Below are 22,013 nucleotides of genomic sequence, written 5' to 3'. Positions count from 1 at the left end.
GAACATTTGATCAAAACAATGAACAGGATTCAGGACATTTCGTTACCATACGTCGTTACCATCATCGTTACGTGTTACGAAAATAGAACACCACGCTTCGAGGACTATTTTGCTATCCTATTATTCAGGTGTCAAAACCTTATGACACAAAGTTAAACAAACAAGGAAATCAATTTAAGGCCATGACCTCTTTAAAGTCGAATCTTCTTAATCTTTAATTTTTTCAGCTATCAACGGCATGTACTGTATAGTGCACTTGCAGTGTGCAATCATATGGTTTTGCTTCTTCTAACGGCTCTGGACCTCTAAATCTTTAATCTTTGACGTGAATTTTATTCTGTTGTCAATTTTGTAACTTTGACGAGTCCATCGCCATATATTTCAGTTTGTTGATCTTCTGTCTTCTGTTTTAACACCTGAAGAATAAGATAAGAACGATGGTAGATATCCGAAAACCCCTGTTACTAGGATATATTCCCATTTTTAATACGATATAAAAATAATGTTTGTAAATGTGAGGAAATACGTCAAGATAAAATATTATTAACAGTTCTTTTTTGGTTAAATATAAGTAGTTACTATAAGCACTACCATGTCACTGCAGAAAAAATCGCACTAAACAACACATGCCGCATACACCACGTAAGGTAAGGGACTGGAGAATGAGCACTTCCTGGGGCATCGCGGCACGTCATTTGAAATACAAAATAACAATATGAGTATGGTTGGGAAGGAGTAAAGATGTTGTTTTTGCCACATATTACGATAGCAAATTTCCGATAGCCTGTTATCATTTAAAATCATCCACCGTCAATAAAAAAAAACTTTAAAAATAGTTAAAATCATCGGGTAAGGTGGCCGTGCCTGGACCAACAATTTTATAGCAACCTTATTGGCAACAATATACGAAATTGGCTGAAAGTGAGTGCTACAAGCCGTCAGTAATACAAGCTATAAAACTTAAGCAACAATAAAGCTATTAAACGAAAAGGCGCGATAAATCGTGGAACGGTTTCTCCCACCCCCCCTCCCCACTCCCCCAACACTCAGGATACAGCCGTGTGTAAGTTACTGCCCACTAATCCCCCCTGAACATATTCTTTAAACACTTTTTTGCGCAAACTTTTCTTACTCGAGTCAACGAAGTTGAAATCAGTGTTGAAAAGAAAAATAAAGAAGGCGCCGCGCCGGTCTGTCCGAACTGCGTAATACATGATTGGTGGGTAGCTGTAAACTGAGTCGGAACTCGGGCTCACAATTCAAACAGAAATAATTTAGAAGTTTCGCTATGTTTCTTTTAGATAAGTAGGAAGGGGGAAAGTTGCGTTAATTGTTGTTGTTGCCGGAGCGGTTCGGCGCGTCCGCCGAGTCTAATGCCGATCAGCATCTCCCCAACTGTTTTTGTATTATTTTATTAGTCTCCCCTTCTAATACATTAAACCTTCGAGGAATCGTGTTGAATAATCAGTTTATGCAACTCGAATGTTACGACTCATTAGCTTTCCAAGATAATAAGTTCGGTTTTAGTAGCCGAATTATTCGCTTGCATCTACCGTTCCACTGTATTTCTACATCACCGTCCTGTGTTCCACGGGGACTGGAACTCTCTGATTTTAAGAGCAAACCTCGTGAAAAGAAATCACAATAACAATAGAATAACTATTTTTGTTTGTTCACAAACGTGAATTATGGATCCAGGTGAATATATTTCGTTATAGTCATAAAATCCCGACGAAACCTGGACCACATTTAGACCTTAAAACATCTTACTGTAAACAAGTTTTTGCAGTAGATTTAGCATTCTCGTCATTAATAAAAACAACTTTAAAAATAAAAATTATTATGATATTTATTCAGACAGTTATATTGCATCATGGCCCTATTGCTCTTTTAGCTAAAAGCTAAGTACGAGTAGTATGCTCTAATACTTCTTTTGTTTAAAAAAAGAGGATAATACTTAACTACATGACAGCAATAACAACCTGCCTACTACTTCCACTTCATTATTATTCTTTAAATGGGTTGTATCTATTAATGAACTAAAGGCGAATTAAACTATAGTATTTTATGAGGCATCAATGTACCACTGATCTTATTTTGATTGCATTATTTTTTTTCTGGTTTTTGTTTTTAGTGATCACCTCTGCCTTTTTTAAATGTGTCAAATTTTGAAAATATTTTAAATCCTTCAAACTATCAGCTTTAACCATCCAATTCAGTGAATGAAAACTACCTCTTTAGCGGATGTGACTCTCTTAAATACAATTTAAACAAACAGAAAATACAGTTTTTTAAGTAGATTGTGAAAAATATGAACGTCAATGAACAGTCACGAATCTACTTTTAGTCCTAAATCGTCCGAGGAAGTAAGCTCGTTATTGATTTCACGCTTACAACACCTTTTAGCTATTTCAGGGCGGTTATAATTAGATGGACTGTTTTAAAACAGATACCCCTAACGAAAGCATGTTTCATTTTCACGATGATCATATTTCAAGTCAATACCTTTGGTTCGTATTTCTAGTGGTACATTCGAAGTCAGCATTCCTTACAGCATTCACGTCTTAGTGAAAAACGTGAAGCTTGAGTAAATAAATAAACGAAAAAATGCTCACAATTACTTATAGTAGTGCATATGGAAAAATAAAGCATTATAGTTTACTTGATACTAATCTAATACGTATGCACTATTTTCGTTATACACGCTTGTTTCATGTATAATAAATCATAGACGAACATATCTTTTTAAACGACTTTGTTCGATCGGAACTGCTGGTGGGTATATCCGTGAGGGGAGTGCTGATGGGTATCTCTGTGGGGATTACTGGTGGATATCTCGGTAAGAACTGCTAGCGCTAGTGGGTATGTTTGTGGGCACCGCTATGGGGTACATCTTTGGTTACTGCTAGTCATTAAATCTGTGGGGTTTGTAGTTGAGCATTATCCGTGAGGAGCTACTAGTGGGTCCACCCGTGGGAACTGATAGTGGGGTTATCTGTGGTACTACTGGTTTCTATATTCAAGGAGACTTTTGATTGATATTGCCATGGGGACTGCAAGTTAGACATCTGTGGAAACTTCTAGTGGGTACATTCGTGGGAACTGCTAGTGGGTACATCCATAGTAATTGCTAGTGGGAACATCCGTGGAAACTTCTAGGGGGTACACAAATGGGAACTACTAATTACATTCTTGGGAACTGCTAGTGGGCACACCCGTGGGAACTGCTAGTGGGTACATCCGTGGGAACTACTTGTGGGTACTGCAAGTGGGTACATCCGTGGGGACTGCTAGTGGGTACTTTCTTGGGAACTGCTAGTGGTACTGATGGTGGGTATCTCCGTGAATCTCTCAAAGTGTTTCTTTTACCGAGTAAATTTGTATAATTTTAAAGTAGATTTATCCATTCTGCCGACACAGTGTTCTTGCCAATTTCAATCAAACTACTACACTTTCGCGCTTTCGTTTTCCTGCACATTAGGGGTTACATGGCAGAGTAGGACTTTCAAGACTAACGTCGCGCCACCTATATATCATAAAGGCACGTTTCATTCCATTTCACTTTTCTGTATCATCGTGCTTTCTTTAATTATATATTGTTTAGTATTTATTTCATGAACTCATTTTCTTGCCAGATGAAAGATGTTTAACTCACCTTTTAGATCGCTTTACCCGACTCATTTTATTATAATTCTAAAGGTATTACAAATACACTATTCCTCAGACTGACTTTTATAAGCCAATCTCCACCCACGTTATACAATTGGCTTGGGTACTATACAATGGTGTTTTACGTTATTGTTTAGTTGAACACAGAACGTAAGCTGATGTGTCTGATCTTATTGCCGGAAAGAACTCATCACTAAAACTCAATCTGCCACGCCATGGTGTGGTCAGCGTTCACGACCATTAACGTTTTCCTAACGATCGAGCAGAAACTTCTTGATCTGTGCTTCAGTCATAATGAGCTCAACATAAGCTCTTTGGTACATTACATCAATAACGAAGTAATAAAATATAGTATCGACCACCATCCAGGGTACGACGGGGTGGTGTGCGACGCGCGACGTGGCGAGACAGTGCGGACGGTTGACGAGAAGTAGCGTCGAGCAGCTCTACAACAATGGGCCGAGGCCCTTGCCAAAATGACGGCCATATCAGCTACAACTCACTTCCTCTTCGTCGAACCCCTGAAATATGTCCCACTCCCCCCACGACCATCGGCACACACCACCGGCTAACTCAATACTTCAGTCCGACGGTCGCTCCTTCAATTGAAACAATCCATAAAATTTCCCGAGTGGCCTCGATGAAACCACTTTGGAATTGGAACTGCTTTGGGAGCAATAAAGAGGTTCATTAATTTATAATACAACAGAATTGATGTTTAGTTAAATCAGTGAGATATATTCCACATTACATATTAAAATAGTATGGTTTACCTAACGAGTTATGTAAGCGACTAGTTCTGGAAATTTCCTTCACCAACATAAGCGCGTGAACATTGTAATGTCGCTCTGGTCTTGTGTAGATATTTTACCTAACTTCTCTGTACCTCTCAAACTAACGTCAAGTCATGTACGCTGTAATACAGCTGAAAGATGTTTTAAGCAATTGGCTGAGCGTTAGCGAAGCCTATCACTCGTGGGGTTGGACAAATTTCATCTCCGAATGTCCGCACGATATCTCAAAAACAAACTTACCTATAAACTTGATATTTTTAATGAACCTTAATTTCCATACGATCAACACTGAATTTGATTATGGTTCTTGTCACTCTATCGGATTTGGCTGAGCGTTAGCAAATAGTTTTACATTGGTCGTATGGGTAACCATTATCGCAACGAGAGCAGAACAAAATGAATAAACTGCAAAATAAAATAAATACGTTTTTAAAACACGTTGAGTACAAGCATTTGAGATTCTTAACACGTGTAGGTTATTGATACAGTAAAAAGGAAATAATAGAGTTGAAAGTTATATTGAAAAGTTCGTGACAAGATTTGATTTCAGCGCAATTTCGCATTTTGCCAACCGAGGGATGTAAAAATGTCTATTATCTGTCCGCAGGAAATCTAACTTAGCTGTAGACTTACACTTTTGGCTGGTACCTCAGCGAAACCTGTGACAACTTTCGTGTGTCTGACGAAGATAGCCTTGCTATCGAAAGGCCTCACAAAATAAACATTTATACAATATAGTTATTAAAACAAGAATATCCAATATAAGCTCTGTCTTTAACATAATAATGTATATACAATTATATATCACACGCTTAACATGTTGCTGCTCTTCCCAAACTTTGACTAAATTCAACCTTGAAAGAATATGTAACTACTGCTAGGTACAATTTGGATTTTGAACATTATAATCTATTTTACATATAAATTTCAATATAAGACATACAAAAAAATGTTGCCTAGCGTTTGAATATTTTACGGAAGATGTTGATGAATAGGGTTGGGGAAAGGAACATTTTTGTTAGAACAGTTGTTGTCATGAATGAATTGTTTCCGAGAACACAGTTAGAACTGAATGATACGCTAGTAGGAAGGCAGCTTATCTCTAGACATCATGTTTTGCATGACACACACGTTTTCACTGAGCCTGATCAGGCTTCAGCACAGCCCATGTCCATCATTTTTTCTCGGGTACTATTTCTGTTGTTATGTTCTATTTTTTGTTGGCTTTCTGGTTACATCCTTCCAAGTCTCGCTGTCGTGTTTAAAGATTGTTGTTTCAATTAATATCCATGTGTGCAGGATATCCCTGATCGGGATAAACGACTCTGTTCATTGGCCTCTGATATCACCTGACCTTATCCAGCTTGACTTTTCCTCTGACCAGTAAACAATGTGGAAACACTCGTAGCATGCATTGTCATTGTAGAAGCACAAGTTGAGGAAAACCACTAATGTTTGTAAATGTCAAATAATCGATGTTACGAAGAACTCGCGATTACATCGTTGCAAATGTTAGGCATTTCGAACATTTCTTGTAATCATTATACCTGATTATCATTTTTTACTGTTGTGTTTGTTTATAAATAAACATAACACTAAATTGTGTTTAAGTAGCTTTGTGTGTTTTCTTTTAAAAATCTCTAGGTGAACAGGAAAAATTGAACAGTAAGCCACATAATCAAATTTGAAGTTTTCTTGAAACGAAACGTTGGTGGCCCTAAGTTGGTACTGACACCAAATTTTCAAATTCGTAACCTTACATAACCCTGATCAAATACGCACTTTTATCATAATAATTCTGTGTAATTTTAACTTTATTATAGCATCTAACGCAATTAAGCACTAATAATAATAATTTACATCTTTAATAGTTGTGATCAATCGATAAAGCTAGTATAAGTAATAAATGCACCGTAAATATTGGTTTAACTTTAGGCGAACAATGTCATATAAATGTTCATAAATTTATGCTTATGAAAGGACATATCCTACACCAAATCTTATTTACAATAAAAACATGTGTGACGTTTATGTATGGAGTTAATTTACTAACTTCGGGGAAGATAATACGATTTAGAGCCAGTATTCCTCATGTATGGCATTTTTATGTTTTTCATTTAAGATTAAAAACACAAAATTAGTTTAGAAAATATTTATGAGTTATGTTAAACAAACTTAGTATGATGAAAGCCTTATAGTACTAGTGATATAAAACATACACACTTATAAGATATAATTGCCTACTGGGGCATTGTATAAATGACTCAGTGGTTTAGTATACGTTTAAATTTTAAAACTTCTTTGAAATGTTTTGTATAAACTGTTTTACAAGTTCCCTAACAAATGGGCGTGAGATGGCCAATGAAAGAGTGTACTCCTTTGTTTGAAGTTTATTTTTGACGATGGAAGGATTGTAAAGGAAACAGGATTTTCCGGACATTTGCCATCGTTCAGTGATTAAAAAATGAGTAACACTAAGTTTCGAGATTTGCAATCTGATCTCTTCTTCCGGTAAATAACCAACCTAACACATGATTACAAACTATGTTAAAATAAACAAATCACACCAGAGCGTTGTGTCACGCCTAAGTCAGGAATCACAACCACTATGATGTGTATCAACTTTAGTAACTCTAAAACATGCACTTAATAATAAACTAAACACAACACTAATTATTAAAACTGAAAGAGTTATAGTTAGAGAAAGAGGTAGATCGTTATCAAAATATGTATTAAGTCAGACGTCACATCCTCCCGACGTAACAGCCATTATTCTGCGAACGCCGGGTGAGTTATTACGCTTGTAGGCTGTGACCTTTTTACAGAGTTGTAGTCGCAAATTAAAAAGTTTTTAATTGAAATGAAAGTCAGACGGGTGCTAGTACTAATTGTTCTTCTGCCTAAAATAAAACACTAACTTTTGTTTGTCCGCGCGGCTCCCCCTCCTGGAGGCCCATCCATTATAATAGCACACTTAAGCAGATTAGGTGACTATCTGTTAATTACTTGATGGGAGCGCCAGTCCAGGCGGGGTTGCGGGCCGGGATGTCGACTCACGGCAGCTCGCGACTGTCACGGTTTTCCAAAAAAGTCGCAAAAACTAACATTTTTAGATTTGAGCTTTAAGGTCCAAACATTAAATTTCGAGTAAAATTAATTTTATACACCTAAATTGGATGAAAGGTCGTAGGTCGGATTGAGTTCAGACTTCAGCCGAGACATCAAATTTCAAAATTACTAGTAACCTTAATTAAGGTGTAACAGTTGATTTTTGGTTAGGAATCTTTTTAGCCACAGCCCTTAAAAAGACTTCACAAAAAACATGAATCATTCAGAATTTTTTTTTAAATCCATTGGAATTTTAAGTTTGTAATTTAGGTTTTGAAACCAAGTAAAAATACTTTAAATATGAAAATATGAACTTTTAAAGTATTTAAAACTATTGGTTACTTAAGTAAATTATAATTTTGTTATAAATAAAAACCTGTAATTCCCTAAATCCATCTTCTACGGGTATATCCGTATTTTAAACATTCACATCCTTATTTCCAACCGGTTTCTCGCCTTAATTATAAGACACTCCTGAAGTCTGATTCAAATGCATACCGCTTCTCGAGGAATGCTCAAGAATTGTTTCTAGTTTTCTTGTTCTTAGAAAATGTATCTTGACCAAAATTTTGTTTAAAGTTTAAAACAGTATTGCAACTGGAACCCACTATAAGCCGAGACTGCTCTTATTATTACTATTATATAAAACACCAATAGTTACAATCAAAATTATTAGAATTGATAAGAACACACCAACAAAATTTCAAATTTGTATGTTAGTATAAATCTTTTTGAATTCAAAAATAAAATGTTTCTATGGGTCTACAGAAGAGCTGACGTGATTATTTAGAGTTCTCAAGAAAGAACGTAAGCCACGTACTACCAGAACTATATTTATGTAATGCGACTTCAACTTTGCCAATACCAATTGCGTTGGAAACAACGATATTTGAATACAAATGTTTTGTATTTATGTTAATATAAATAAACTGATTAATGTAGTAAATTAAAAAAACTTCTTCCCCTGGAATAACGTGGCTTTTATCCGTGAACTAATAAGTAATTTCCACTGTCTCAAAAACTATTAAAGTATAAAGTATTATAATTATAAGTATTATTATTATTTAAGCCGGATTGGAGTTCAAACATTTGTATCTTCCTTGTTTTAAACGTGGTTACCAGAAAATTTGCACCAAACCAAACATACGTTTTCACATAATTATCAAAAGTTAACACGCTCAATATCCGTTTTTTGTCAAATTCCATTCATATTTAATATGACATGTGGATATGTGCCTACAATGTACATTCTTTTCTCGTTTAACTATATAAAATATATGTTAAGTTAAAAAAATTCAACATTTGTCTTCGCCGGTCAACTTTACGTGTTTGTACAAATTGTTTGCCTGTACGTATATGTACTTTTTTATTGAAAATTTTGCTTTATTATCCACTTTAAGTTTTATTGTTATCCTGCTTGGTTAAGAAAACAGTTTATTATATTTGACTTCCTGACCATTTCAGTATACTTGTTATTTTAGTAAATACTTGATGTTATTGAAGTATGGTAAAACTGCTACATTATATCTTATGAATGTGAATCCAGAGAGCATCCAGAGAGCATGACACTCCAAGCTACTTACCTTTCAACTTATTTTCTTACGCAAGTATGCAAACACTGTTGTTTCTATACCCTTCTCGCTACGATTCATCAACATATCCTCAGACACTCATTACCAACAAGGTAATGATTGACCAACGCTACACCACGTGTCGTAACAGGTTTCGGTGATATTTCAAATTTATGAATTATTTCATTTTCAAGATGTCCTGAGGACGGACAGACCCACAGAAAATAAATCATTTATAAAAGAAGTTAACAAGAACAAAGAACACATTCTTGTAAAAATGAAGTCCCATGCAAAATTCAAAGTCTACCTATGAAACCTTTCTCTGCATATCTTGTCACATAATACATTCAGATGTTTCCATTAAATTGGGTTTCATATCAGTTTTTTATTAATAAACGTCTTCACACACGTCACTATAAAATTATGTATGTGTTTGGGATTAGTTAGGCTACATGCGTTAGCATCTCATATGGTTAAATCTCGTATCGCCCAGTGTATCCAGTTTGTTTACAGATTTATTTACTGTGCTATTTTCTCGTTGCATTCATGGTTACCCATGAGGCCAATGTATGTTCACTAACCCTTAACCGAACCACCATCATCGGGCCAAATAAACGTTCCTCATATAGGAATTAAGCTCCATGCACAATTTCAAATCTACAGGTAAGTTCGTTTTCGAGATTTCGTGCGGACAGACAGACAGACAGAAATGATATTTTTCCAGCCCCACGAGTGATAGGCTTCGCTAAAGCTAAGCCAATAATCCGAATCCTGAAAAATACACTTCTTCTGCTCACTCTTAGCCTCGAGTCTGTCTCAATATAAGCGGCCCATATAATTATGTTAACAAGAAATTAATTAATATATTCACTAATAACAGCTGTTTTTATCTTTACTAGTTTTTACACACAGTAAGATGTAGCAATATGTAAAACATGTAGATCTTCAACGAATATATTATCGTTTTATGTTATGATTGAATTCAAATAATTATTATAAATCTGAAAAGTAATAAAGATATTAGGATTTTAGGAAATAAAGTAAAATAATAATGTGCTTATCCTTGTTAAAAATAAATAACCCTCCCATTATGTATTCTGTCACTTTCTAAACACACTAATAAGATATGGCGGTTTCGCACGTTACCGTAACATTGTAATTTTTTAATTTAAAATTTTTCGCAACTGTCCACTCGGAGTGCGTACCGTATTTTGAAATTTCTCACTCCGATCATTATAGTTTTTAAATTGAGAAAATATAACAGGAGGGGTAGCGGATAACCAACTGAAGAGGCAATAACGCGAGATATAGGGTCGATAAGTCGGGCGATCAGGGCGGCTGCATACGCTGGGAGAAATACGCGAGTTCTCGCCCCAGCGGCAGAGGAGGTAGCGAGCCTGGGGGAGCGGGGTGCGGGGGTGCGGTAGTACTCAATAAATATAAGGATGGGAATCCTCCTACCGATTTATCCCGGATAGCCCGTGCCCGTGCCCGCGGCAACTACAATCTATCTGCGGTAAAAATAAAGTCCCCAGGCGTACACAGCACTTCCTTCCTTACACCGATATATAGAGCGGAGATGTCTCGGCGCGGGCTACGTGGAACTCTGCCGCCGGAAACGACAAAAGAACCGTTGCCGGACGGAGTTCCTTGTTTTTGTCGGTGGTGTGTTCTCCGATGTCGATATTGTGATGAACGGCTTCGACCCTTCCTGAAGTCACCGTCTCGTTTCTCACCTCAAAGTTAACCCTATCATTACTCACTTTAACCTGTGTAGTTGCATTTTTAAAACAGGCAATCAGGCGGAAAACTAGGCCTCAAGACCTTAACAAATTATCTAGCACATTGCATGGAGTGAGTACTGTACATTCTGTATAAAACAAAAATATTTTGTTGCTAACTGCAGATCACTCTTGGTGTGATTCAACGATGGATCTTTAAGAATATTTTTGCTTTAAACAACATCGTACTGAATATGAACAGATAAAAAAATAAAATAATTAAGATATTTAACTGCGATGTGGGTGCAACTTACTTAAATATTTTAAATTAATAGAACCAACGGAACTAAATTCAATTTTATTCTGTAGACTTTGACCGGATTCGACCTGGTCAATGAGAAAATTGTATGAGGAAGATTCATCTCATTTGGCGTCCCAGAATATATTAAAATTGGAGGTGGTTTAAATTAACTAATGATAAATATACTTGGAGCACCGCAAGGATCATTCATAATTCCAATGTTATTTTTGAAATTAAATAGTGTTTCGTTACATAGCATACCCCTAACTGAGTTTTAATTTTATTTTTATATTTTATATTTTTTTACTGAGAAGGTTAATATAAATGTGTTATAATTAAATAGTAATAAATAATAGGCGTATAGTAAATTTGATAAATATATTCTAATAGTATCAATTCCGAAATTAAAGTATTCCACATACTCCGTTCGTTAAATACGATGGAAAAAAATACATATAAAAATGTATAACTGTCAAGACACATGAAGACATTTGAGGTACTTTGACGTGGGGAAAAAATAAATTCTTTATTTATTTATAGACATTTTTACATAAATATAATAATAATTGGTAAATATAATAATATAATTATCAAGATGGCAAGCAAGCTGCAGTTAATGATAATATAAGGGATGTTCCTTAGATACCTGAACGAGGTGTAAGCACTCGACAATAGTAAATATCAGAAGTAACTAATCCGCAATAAAATCATCCAAGTTGCTAACGAAATGTGTAAATTAAAATAGACCTAAGTGTTAGATCCCTAAGTAACTCCAGGTGTAGTATAAAAGTCAGTGCAAGTAGCGTCCAGGAATCTCACACGCAATTTCCTGTTATTTATTTCCTTAGAACTGGAAAAGAAACATACTTTTCACAAGTACTGCCTTCCCTTGAAAAATCACATGGTTTAGTATAAGTGTTGCATAATAAACTGTATAGTGTGGAATCGTTTTTATCTGATAATCTCTTGAAAACAGATGCTTTAAGCGATTCCTCTATATTTATCAATAGATATATATTTTACTACTCGGGTTTTATCCTGTAATAAACTAATACACATGTATTTAAATACTGCACATAAAATGTATTGAGAATCATTTTATTAGATAGGAAGTAGGGTATAAAAAGTTCCTAATGTTAATAAACGAGCAGTTGTAAATTATTTAGTTTATAGTGTAAATTATATGTTAAACCGGCATGTGACGATATTACATGTATTATTAAATAATAGTGACACGCGTTAATATACACAGCCAAAATTAAATCATATAATTTAGACAAACAGAGAATAAATTTACTTACTTAGAAATAAATTATATTTAAATAAATTATTTTTCGCATAGAAAGTTAACAGTGAATTATAAGAAAAATACGACAAGAGAAAGTATAATGTAAAATATACATTAGATGTAAAATGAAAAGTTACAATTTCATTACTCAATCCAAAATAAGTTCTTGACATAAGAACAAAAATAATAGCCTTGTGATATTTTGTCGCCTTGCAAAATATACTTTTATTGACCTGTTTTCCATATAAGTTTTATATTACATACATACATACAGTATATACTCCAAGCGTTTCCAAGAACCTGCGCAGCTTAAGAACTATAAAATATGTCTAATAACTTACGTATCATATAATCTTAAAATTTAAAAAAAATGCGATTTTGATGTAATCGTTTCAATACTGTAAAATCGTTTAAAATGGAGTAAACTTTGAGTTATAATTCTACGTTTAAGAGTTTCACTGACTTCATGGGTCATCATCATCAGCCGTCTGGATCAAGGCATGTGTGTTGATAACTATCATTGGGACACTCAATAAAATCCTTCTTCTCTAAACTACATATGTGTTGTTATTGCGTCACTTAACTCTCTGAGACAATCAGACGAAAAGAACAAGGAAGTCTATTGTAGTCTAAATGACGGGGTTTCTGTACAGTGATAAAAGAGTGTTCCTGTTGGTAGGCAGGGGAAATGTGGATGTGCACAAATAGACCACCACCACTACCACTACCACTTGCACAGTGGTCTCAGAATAACCCTGGGAGTCAGAGTCACAGCTAGAGTGCTGAGTGTGCGGTGAGCGCGCTACGGTCTCCCCTCACCGATACCCGTAGAGTCGGTCTGATCAGAGATCCCCCATCACGTTCTAGAATCTATGTAAAAATATTGAACAAGTGAAGTTGGGAAACAATTATTCTTTTTTGTTTAAAGTTTTACTGCCGATTGGTAATTTGAAAGGATGATATGATTATTATAGGATACACGATAGCAAATGTCCGTAATCATATTATCCTTTTATCACTTTTACTGTAATGAATTTATATTTTTAATAGAGACACTAATTCAATTGAGTTGAAATAATGACGAAAAATAAATTTCCAGCCACTATTATGAATTGCAACGGTTTTATTTCTGTTTTATTCATGTTACATTTAAAAATAAATAGTTGCCTTTTTAGGTAGTGTGTCTTTTAGTTAGTTTAGTGTCTGTTTTTAAGTAGCTCAAGGATTGCACCCTTCCCTTTGATTTTTGTTTCAAATAATAAAACTGGTGTTTTAAGCAGGGTGGTCAGACATTTATTTTATCGTAATAGTGGAATTTGCTTCATAAGTATTTCCGTTTAAAGTTTACGAATTACGAGTGTTCCCTGACCTCTACTCCTGTATGAAAAAAGGAAAGGGCTAGAGTAGTACAACGTTTAATAAATAACCTGGAGACTTAAAAAAAAGATAATTTAACTATAATAACTATTTCATACCCATCAAATAAGAGTGTTTGTAATAAATACATGCTCCGAGCTAAGGTTATGAGCTTCGCCATATTAAGATTGAAATTTAAAGATTTTTGAAAAGTACATTATCTGTCATGTTTTATCGTACAGGAAAAGCAATTACACATATATTAAATTCAAATTTATAGCAAAATTTTGGAATGCGTTTATGTATGTTAGCGTGAATGTTAAATGTAATACGTAAGCATGTTTGTAAGTATACAGTACGTGTAATTGAGTTTAGGATGTGTGCACTAGTTTACACCGCAGACCTAAACACTGCAGTAGAATGTGTGTATACAACAATGTGAGTAGATGGAAAGTTTACAATGCCCTTACGCGAGTATATCATCTGGCTGCAATCTGGAGCCCTTTAGCCCTCAATATCTGTTTATGGCCTACCGAACGTAATTGCCAAGGGAGAAAATGTCGCATCAGAAATATGCTTTCTTGCTCCCAACTAATAATGCCTCGGTTATGCCGCCCCGCCGACGAATAAAAACAACGCAAACAAGACTGTTTTTATCAGAACTTCGACGCTCGTAAAAATCAATTTGTTACCCTTTTCCCTCTTCTCGAAATTTAATAAGTGAGATTGTTCTCGCCTTTCGGATTGAGACAAACAGTAAAAACAACTTCTTTACATCACCAAGTTTGGTGCACAATTACGAAATATCTTCAAGACGATGCCAACAAACAGTACCAGATCGGAATTAATGGAATTTGTCATTCGTATGCATCGGTGACTTACTCCTTCTATTTTGATCTATTCCCTAGGATCTAACAAGGACACCGCTCAACTTTGGGAGATACTCAGTTTGGGTCGTATATTTCGGTTTTGATCTATCCACTACGATTTAACAAGGACACCGCTCAACTTTGGGAGATACTCAGTTTGGGTCGTATATTTCGGTTTTGATCTATCCACTACGATTTAACATGGACACCGCTCAACTTTGGGACATACTCAGTTTGGGTCGTATATTTCGGTTTTGATCTATCCACTACGATCCAACAAGGACACCGCTCAACTTTGGGAGATACTCAGTTTGGCTCGTATATTTCGGTTTTGATCTATCCACTACGATCCAACAAGGACACCGCTCAACTTTGGGAGATACTCAGTTTGGCTCTTATATTTCGGTTTTGATCTATCCACTACGATCCAACATGGACACCGCTCAACTTTGGGACATACTCAGTTTGGCTCTTATATTTCGGTTTTGATCTATCCACTACGATTTAACAAGGACACCGCTCAACTTTGGGAGATACTCAGTTTGGCTCTTATATTTCGGTTTTGATCTATCCACTACAATTTGACAAGGACACCTCTCAACTTTGGGAGACACTCAGTTTGGCTCTTATATTTCGGTTTTGATCTATCCACTAAAATTTGACAAGGACACCTCTCAACTTTGGGAGATACTCAGTTTGGCTCTTATATTTCGGTTTTGATCTATCCACTACGATTTAACAAGGACACCTCTCAACTTTGGGAGACACTCAGTTTGGCTCTTATATTTCGGTTTTGATCTATCCACTACGATCTAACAAGGACACCGCTCAACTTTGGGAGACACTCAGTTTGGCTCTTATATTTCGGTTTTCTTACGTGCGTTTACTGTTCATGTAGCTTGACATTTTACACAGATCAATCGATGCCGAATGGAGTTCCAACCGTGATGTTTTATATGAGTTTTTACAAACGAATAACACAATCAACGAAATGTAAGGTTATATAGCTACCAAAATAGAAAAATCTGCAAATTTGGGACTGAGGGGCCCGCGTTACATTATAACTATGGCCTCTTTTTCGAATTTAACTAGAATAATATTCAGTACTAAATACGATTATCAAATCTGATAGCACTAAATGAAGTGGCTGGGGGGTATATTACGAGTAGAATGTTAATATGAGTAAGAAAGTAATAAACAGTGCTAATATGGAAAACGATGCTGTGTGCATGCAATGCGAAGTATTTGTAAGGTCTATCCGGTCCTAATTCTTACATTTATAAACGTACAAAGTTAAAGCCATCATATTGTACGTAGTGTAGAAATTGTATTGTACGTGCTCACGTGAATATCTTAGACAGTAGGTTATCACATTTATTTATCTCATCGATTATACTCATAATGTTGAGATTGTGAAAGAAAGGACTTTATAGTCGTAACTTCGCCTCTCATAAAGAAATTTTCTTCGTTTCATTCGAAAACTACACATTTTTTATCGAAAACAACAATGCCACGTTAGCAAGTTTATTGCAAACTCTTCATAAAACGTTGAATATTTCTTTATGCTAACATACGATGAATGTATTCAATGTTTTAAAAGAAATAAATAATTTTTTAAACATATCCAACTCTCATCTCTGAGAGGACCATTTTTAAATGTACGGCCTCCGTATAGTGCTTGCCACATGCCAAGCTCAGCAAATCTGTGGTGCATTTTCAGCATTTATAGAAGAGCAATAAATTATATCATACATTTATAAAATCAATTTTTATAGATCTGTTCCATAAATAAATAAAATTAGTAGAGATTCTGAGTACGGCAGCGATTGACCCACAGGCCGCACTCCCCACCCATCTTCTGATGAGGTCAGCCACCCAGCCACGGCAGCGGCACTCCGCTAGCTAAATGGCCCAGTTTCCGTGAACGATCGCCACCGCCACCGAACTAGTTTATCCCACTAGGGGTTCCCTCCTCAGGACCAGGTAGATGCGGAATGCCCCTGTGTCTGAATTGTTTCTGCTTTTGGTAGCGCTCTATCAGTCGAGAAAAGAAACTAACAGTCTTAGGATTCTGGAAGTACTTCTCTAAACTTGATTATTTTTGGAGGGACTCAGTTGAGAAGATAATTGCATAATCTTTGAATGGACAACTGATGGAGAGTGGTTTTACGATTTTCGTACCCGTTTAGCTAAAAATCACAACAGTAGCCCAAGTATTTCGACCGTAAGGTAGACCATTGTGTCCGTGAAGTTCAACCATGTAAGCATTCTGATCAATCTGATAGTGATCAAAACACTAAACAGCAGCCAAATCACTGTACCCGTAAATTTAACCATGTAAGCATTTTTATCATTCTGTTCTTAAATACCAACAACCTCAGCAGAATTACGTAAAGAGGTCATTGGGAAACTATTAATTCTGAGTAAAAATTATAAAAACTGAGAGAGAGGTATTGAATATTTCTTTGTTGTACTGTCAAAATAAATAGGGGAGTTAAATATTTCTCACTCTCTGATACCTCAGGTAGTGCAATGACGTAGTTTAGCGGGTACAACGGTTATCGCGAGATAACCAGATCAAGTAACGTTGAGCGTGGCTGCTGCTTGGATGGGTGACCGCTGAGCGATCCTGTCCTTGCAAGCAGCCCGCCTGCCCGGCCGTTGTTGGTGGTTCGGAAGTCACCTTTAAGCCGTTCGTCCCCAGGTTAAGTGTTAGAGAGACCTTTTCAGCCCTAACTACGCTTAGTAAGATAAGACTATACTTTTTTGTAATACTTCTAATGGTCTTGTTGAAGGAGACATCCGTTATTTTTAAAACATCGTCAAGAACAAAAGTACGTATGTTGTGGCTCCTTGGATGGATGACCGTCAAGTGATCCTGAGTTTGCGAGCAGCTACGCCTACTAGGATTCTAAAATCACCTTTAAGAAAAATGACTAATTTATGCTTCATAATGTCTTCTTAGTTCTAATGTTTTCTAACAAGATATACATATATTAAAATATTAATTTTAAATTGGAGCAAATTGCATCCACTCTAGCGATCATTTCGATTAGCGAAAGTAACAGGTTAAATATTTAGCATTGGTTGTACTATAACATTCAGTTGTTGTACTTATACCGAAATTTAGAAATATGGCTGTGGTTTATATTGGTTCAATGTGTGGTAACAGAGATATAGTTACTCGATCCCTTTTATCCTTCCGTTTTTACTTGCAGTTAATTTTCAAAGGCCACCAAGGCTGGCATAGCCAAGACCTAAATATTCTACATAGTGCTTTGGAATTATTTAAATAATAAAATTAACATTAATTGCCCTTTCAACTGAACTGAACTTTACAATTTTTCTGTATCAAGAGACTTACTGTTATAAAACATAATTTTATTTAGAATATTTTACACACTGTACGACCAAATTTTAGACCACCAGTTAATTGGGGCTTGGTACTCAGCCGGGACCGGTGGCCCCATAAACAGTCGACCACTAAATTTACTTACCCTTTCCAGACAAACCGCAACAACATGCTCGTTACACCGGCAGTGACGTTACACCTGGCGCTCGTGCATCGGGCGCGTCATTACGTCATCATCCATACGACCATCGTACCAGCTATGTCGTATTAAAGTTCCATTGTTAATCCTGTGACGTCAATAATCAAAATTTATGCTCAAAATCCACTCTAAATTTCCGATTATATTTTATTAACCGATAATAATATTTGAACAGGATATTGTTTTTAGAGTGAGTCACTTTGTGTGATGACATTAGCCTAGCTTTAATTATATACATTGATATAATACTGTAAGGAGTACTACCTATTTTTAATCAATATTTGATCTAAACAGTTTTGCAGGTTTCAACATTGTGATTCTAGTAATATTATATGGCTAGTGATTGAAATGATACCACAATATAAAATTGATAATTTTTCAAATAGATAACTACTGCATTAAATAGTCAAAGTGTTATATGGAATATGGGTGTTTTTATATATATGAAATGGCATTAGGCTAAATTTAAATATATACATTGATATAATACTGTAAGGAGTACCATCTATTATTATCAATATTTAATCTAAACAGTTTTGCGAGTAATTCTAGTAATATTATATGGCTAGTGATTGAATTGATACCACAATATAAAATTGATAATTTTTCAAATATATAACCACTGCATTAAATAGTCAAAGTGTTAGATGGAATATTGGGAATTTTATATTTCTGAATTAAATTTTTGTTTTTTCCAATACATAGGAATATCCCAAAACGTCACCTCTTCAAAACTCTTGAATGAATAACAATTAAAAACAATTGGTTCTTTGATCGTTGGAACATCCTATTCAATACATTGGAGGTTTCCTTATCTGTTATTTTTTTTATATGAAATAAATATGACGATTGATTATGCTATAGAATGTGAATTTAGCGATCATTTTAAATTTCCAATGTAGTCATAATAAACTACTAAGTATTTCTTTTAAAATGTTATCCTAAAGCAGGGTTTAATACTAGCCTCTTTAAACGTATTGAAGTACGCTAACTGAAAGTAAACCTATATGAAAAGCCATCCATTGTTTAATTCAGCTAAAAACCAAATACAAGAATAATCACTGAATTAGATGTAAGAACAACCGATTGAAGAACTGCAGGTTTACAATTGAATCAGTTGTCACATCACTACTCAATACATAGGCGTAGCCAGATAGTATACAAACTTCGTACTCCAACTAAATCGAGGTTAGAAACGTTTTCGGCAGCATTTACACTAGTATGAGTACTCAAGGACCCCCCCCCCCCCAAATTTGCTCTCTTGTGGTGGGACATCACCAGAATTGACGAACGTCAGTCTCCATTGTTGAATTTAACGGGAATGTTCGCACCGAAATAATTTTCAAACTTAATACATACGTAGAAGATTTACCGATGTGTAAGGAATGTAGTGAAGGTGAAGGTGAAGGTAAACTCCCAATTTTTATAAGGATTATTAAAGATCTCCTTCTTTAGATGAATGTGTACTATTGTCGGTTCTTAAGAAGACCGAATGAATGCTAGATTCAAAATGAATGAATGGATGTGGCTTTTAAAAGTTTCTGGCAGAGTGACGAACTGCTTGGCTTGAAGAACTTCACGAAACTTTTCGTCCAAAATATTGGGCAGAAGGTATAGCCGGGAGCTATAGGTATTGAGGTACATCTAATAGGTTTTGCCAGGTCCATTCATCTATCAAAAGAATCAAGAAAATGAATTTGCTGTGGGGAAAAAATTTGTGAAACGTTACTAATTCTCATTGTGAATAGAATTTTTTTGGCTCGTATACTATCTCTGCTATCCTCGAACTACCATGCTGATAGGCGTGGGGTTCTTTTTTTAGAATTGGTCCTAGGATAGTTCATCAGGATTGGCCAAAGCGATCCTGTTCTAGAAGGTCTCGTAAGAGTAACACCTGCTTCCTGAACAAGGTATATTTTGTAGCTGCAACTATAATTTACTACTTTATCACTTGTATAGGATATAAAGATAACCTCTCTGAAGGATCGACTCCTTATTAAGTCGGTCCAAGGTGTAATTTCTTCCACATATGCATTTTAGCTCCTTCCATGTACAATCGTATTCTGTTCTTAACAACTTTTGTTTAGAGCAAAGATTTTTTCAGTGGACAAAAAAGCTATAAAAGTTTAAATAATACAAAATTGTAATTATTCATTCATATTTAATGAAGGCAACATGTTAAGTCTAATCTTTGTGGAATTCTGCACTTGTAGTCGAGTTCCTTGATCACAGTTTCCGCAATATGCATATACATGTGTGAGTGTGTTGCATTTTCTTTGTCGAAGGCGCACTGCAGTTTTGTAGCATTATTAATTTCCCATATTATAAATTACAGAATAAAAACATATTAAAAAATAAAATTATATTTATTCTTATCTCTAAATAAATCAACATTTTTTTCATTACCCTGTATCTCACGCTAAATATAATGTAGGCACCCGTTATGTTTTAACAATGGGTTTACTGCAACACTTTTCCTTAAAACCCTTCCTGGATTGGCTCGGCTCATCGGTTGCCTTAAAACTGATAATTCATAATTTAGCTTTACAGTATTATTATATTAATCAATTAAAATCTATTCTCGTTTCGAAAAACTGTTTTTATCCATAACTGGGTCCGGAAAGAGCTTTATTTAAAACAAATATTAAAATTTCTATCTTGATCATTTAGTTAAACAATTAATGTTGTTTGATCTTCAACCTGTATCCTATGATAAACAGCAAAGACTTGCAGGTCCATTTCCAGTAATATGACACTTTAATTAAACTTTTACAAAAGTGCATTTATGTAAAAAATTTTCTCGGGCCTGTTAAATTTAAAACATCTTAAATACGTATATCCTGTAAAAGTGTTTGTGAATGTTTAAGAAAATTCATTTTAATTCATTTATTTAATAAAATGTATTCCATTATGCATCAAAGCACTAAATATATAATCCTAAATGATTCAGATAAAACCATCTATAGAAGAAAGGCAAAGATAAGTTGGCCTTTCAGCATCATTAACACAGAATTAAGTTTAAAATGCTTGTAATATAAGTTATAATGAATATAGAATATGTCCAATATTTAATATTAACTAAATCCAAATAAATGCGATTTTGAAATTCGATTACCTACGATTAAACTGTTTATTTATTTATGTTTAATGTTAAATTCCCTAAAGATTACGCTACATTTGATTATAGCCATTCACAAAATTTGACTAGTTTCAATTTTATATGTTTCTTATATTTATTTTTAACATTAACAGATATTTTTGAAATATTCTACATTAATTTAATTTAATCGTTTAGGAGCAAAAGGAGGCAAATTTATGTTTGAATAGCTCAAGTATAGTGTATTGTAGATTCATACAACTTCGCCATATAGGCCAAATGGCCCAAAGTCGAGATTTCGCTAGACCTGGCCGAACTTCACGGCAAGGTAGGTTTGACCTCCATTTCACCTTCAGTTGTCACACAACAAGATGTTTTCTGTAAAGACATTGTAATTATATCTCATTATAATTTAAATACAACAAAGATTTTTTAGCGATCATTTTGAAATCCATTTCAATATTAAATTATAAAAAACTAATGTAGGTTAGGATGTTTCCAGAAATACTTTATGCTTTACTAATAATACTTTAAATTAATACAGATACAATGTTTAAATTTAACCTATAAATAACATTTACAGTAACTTTGATCAATCAACTAAAGTTACTCCTGTGTTGAAACAATTCACAAATTTAGTATTGCGTTCTGTTTTGCCAATTCTTATTTAAATGTACCGTTTGACTGT

The 22,013-nt window shown here is 34.9% G+C and overlaps 1 protein-coding gene across 11 annotated transcripts in view; it reads left to right on the top strand.

Annotated features, from left to right (window-relative positions):
* The window catches only part of LOC124368806 (nuclear factor 1 X-type-like), a 551,559-nt gene that overhangs the window by 472,026 nt on the left and 57,520 nt on the right, over nt 1-22,013 (top strand). The gene's annotated exons all lie outside the window — the stretch shown is intronic.

The sequence above is a fragment of the Homalodisca vitripennis genome, chromosome X (assembly GCF_021130785.1).
Source record: "Homalodisca vitripennis isolate AUS2020 chromosome X, UT_GWSS_2.1, whole genome shotgun sequence".
In the NCBI taxonomy this organism is placed as follows: domain Eukaryota; kingdom Metazoa; phylum Arthropoda; class Insecta; order Hemiptera; family Cicadellidae; genus Homalodisca; species Homalodisca vitripennis.
Note: the sequence above shows the minus strand (reverse complement) of the source record. Positions and strands in the feature narration are given on the sequence as shown.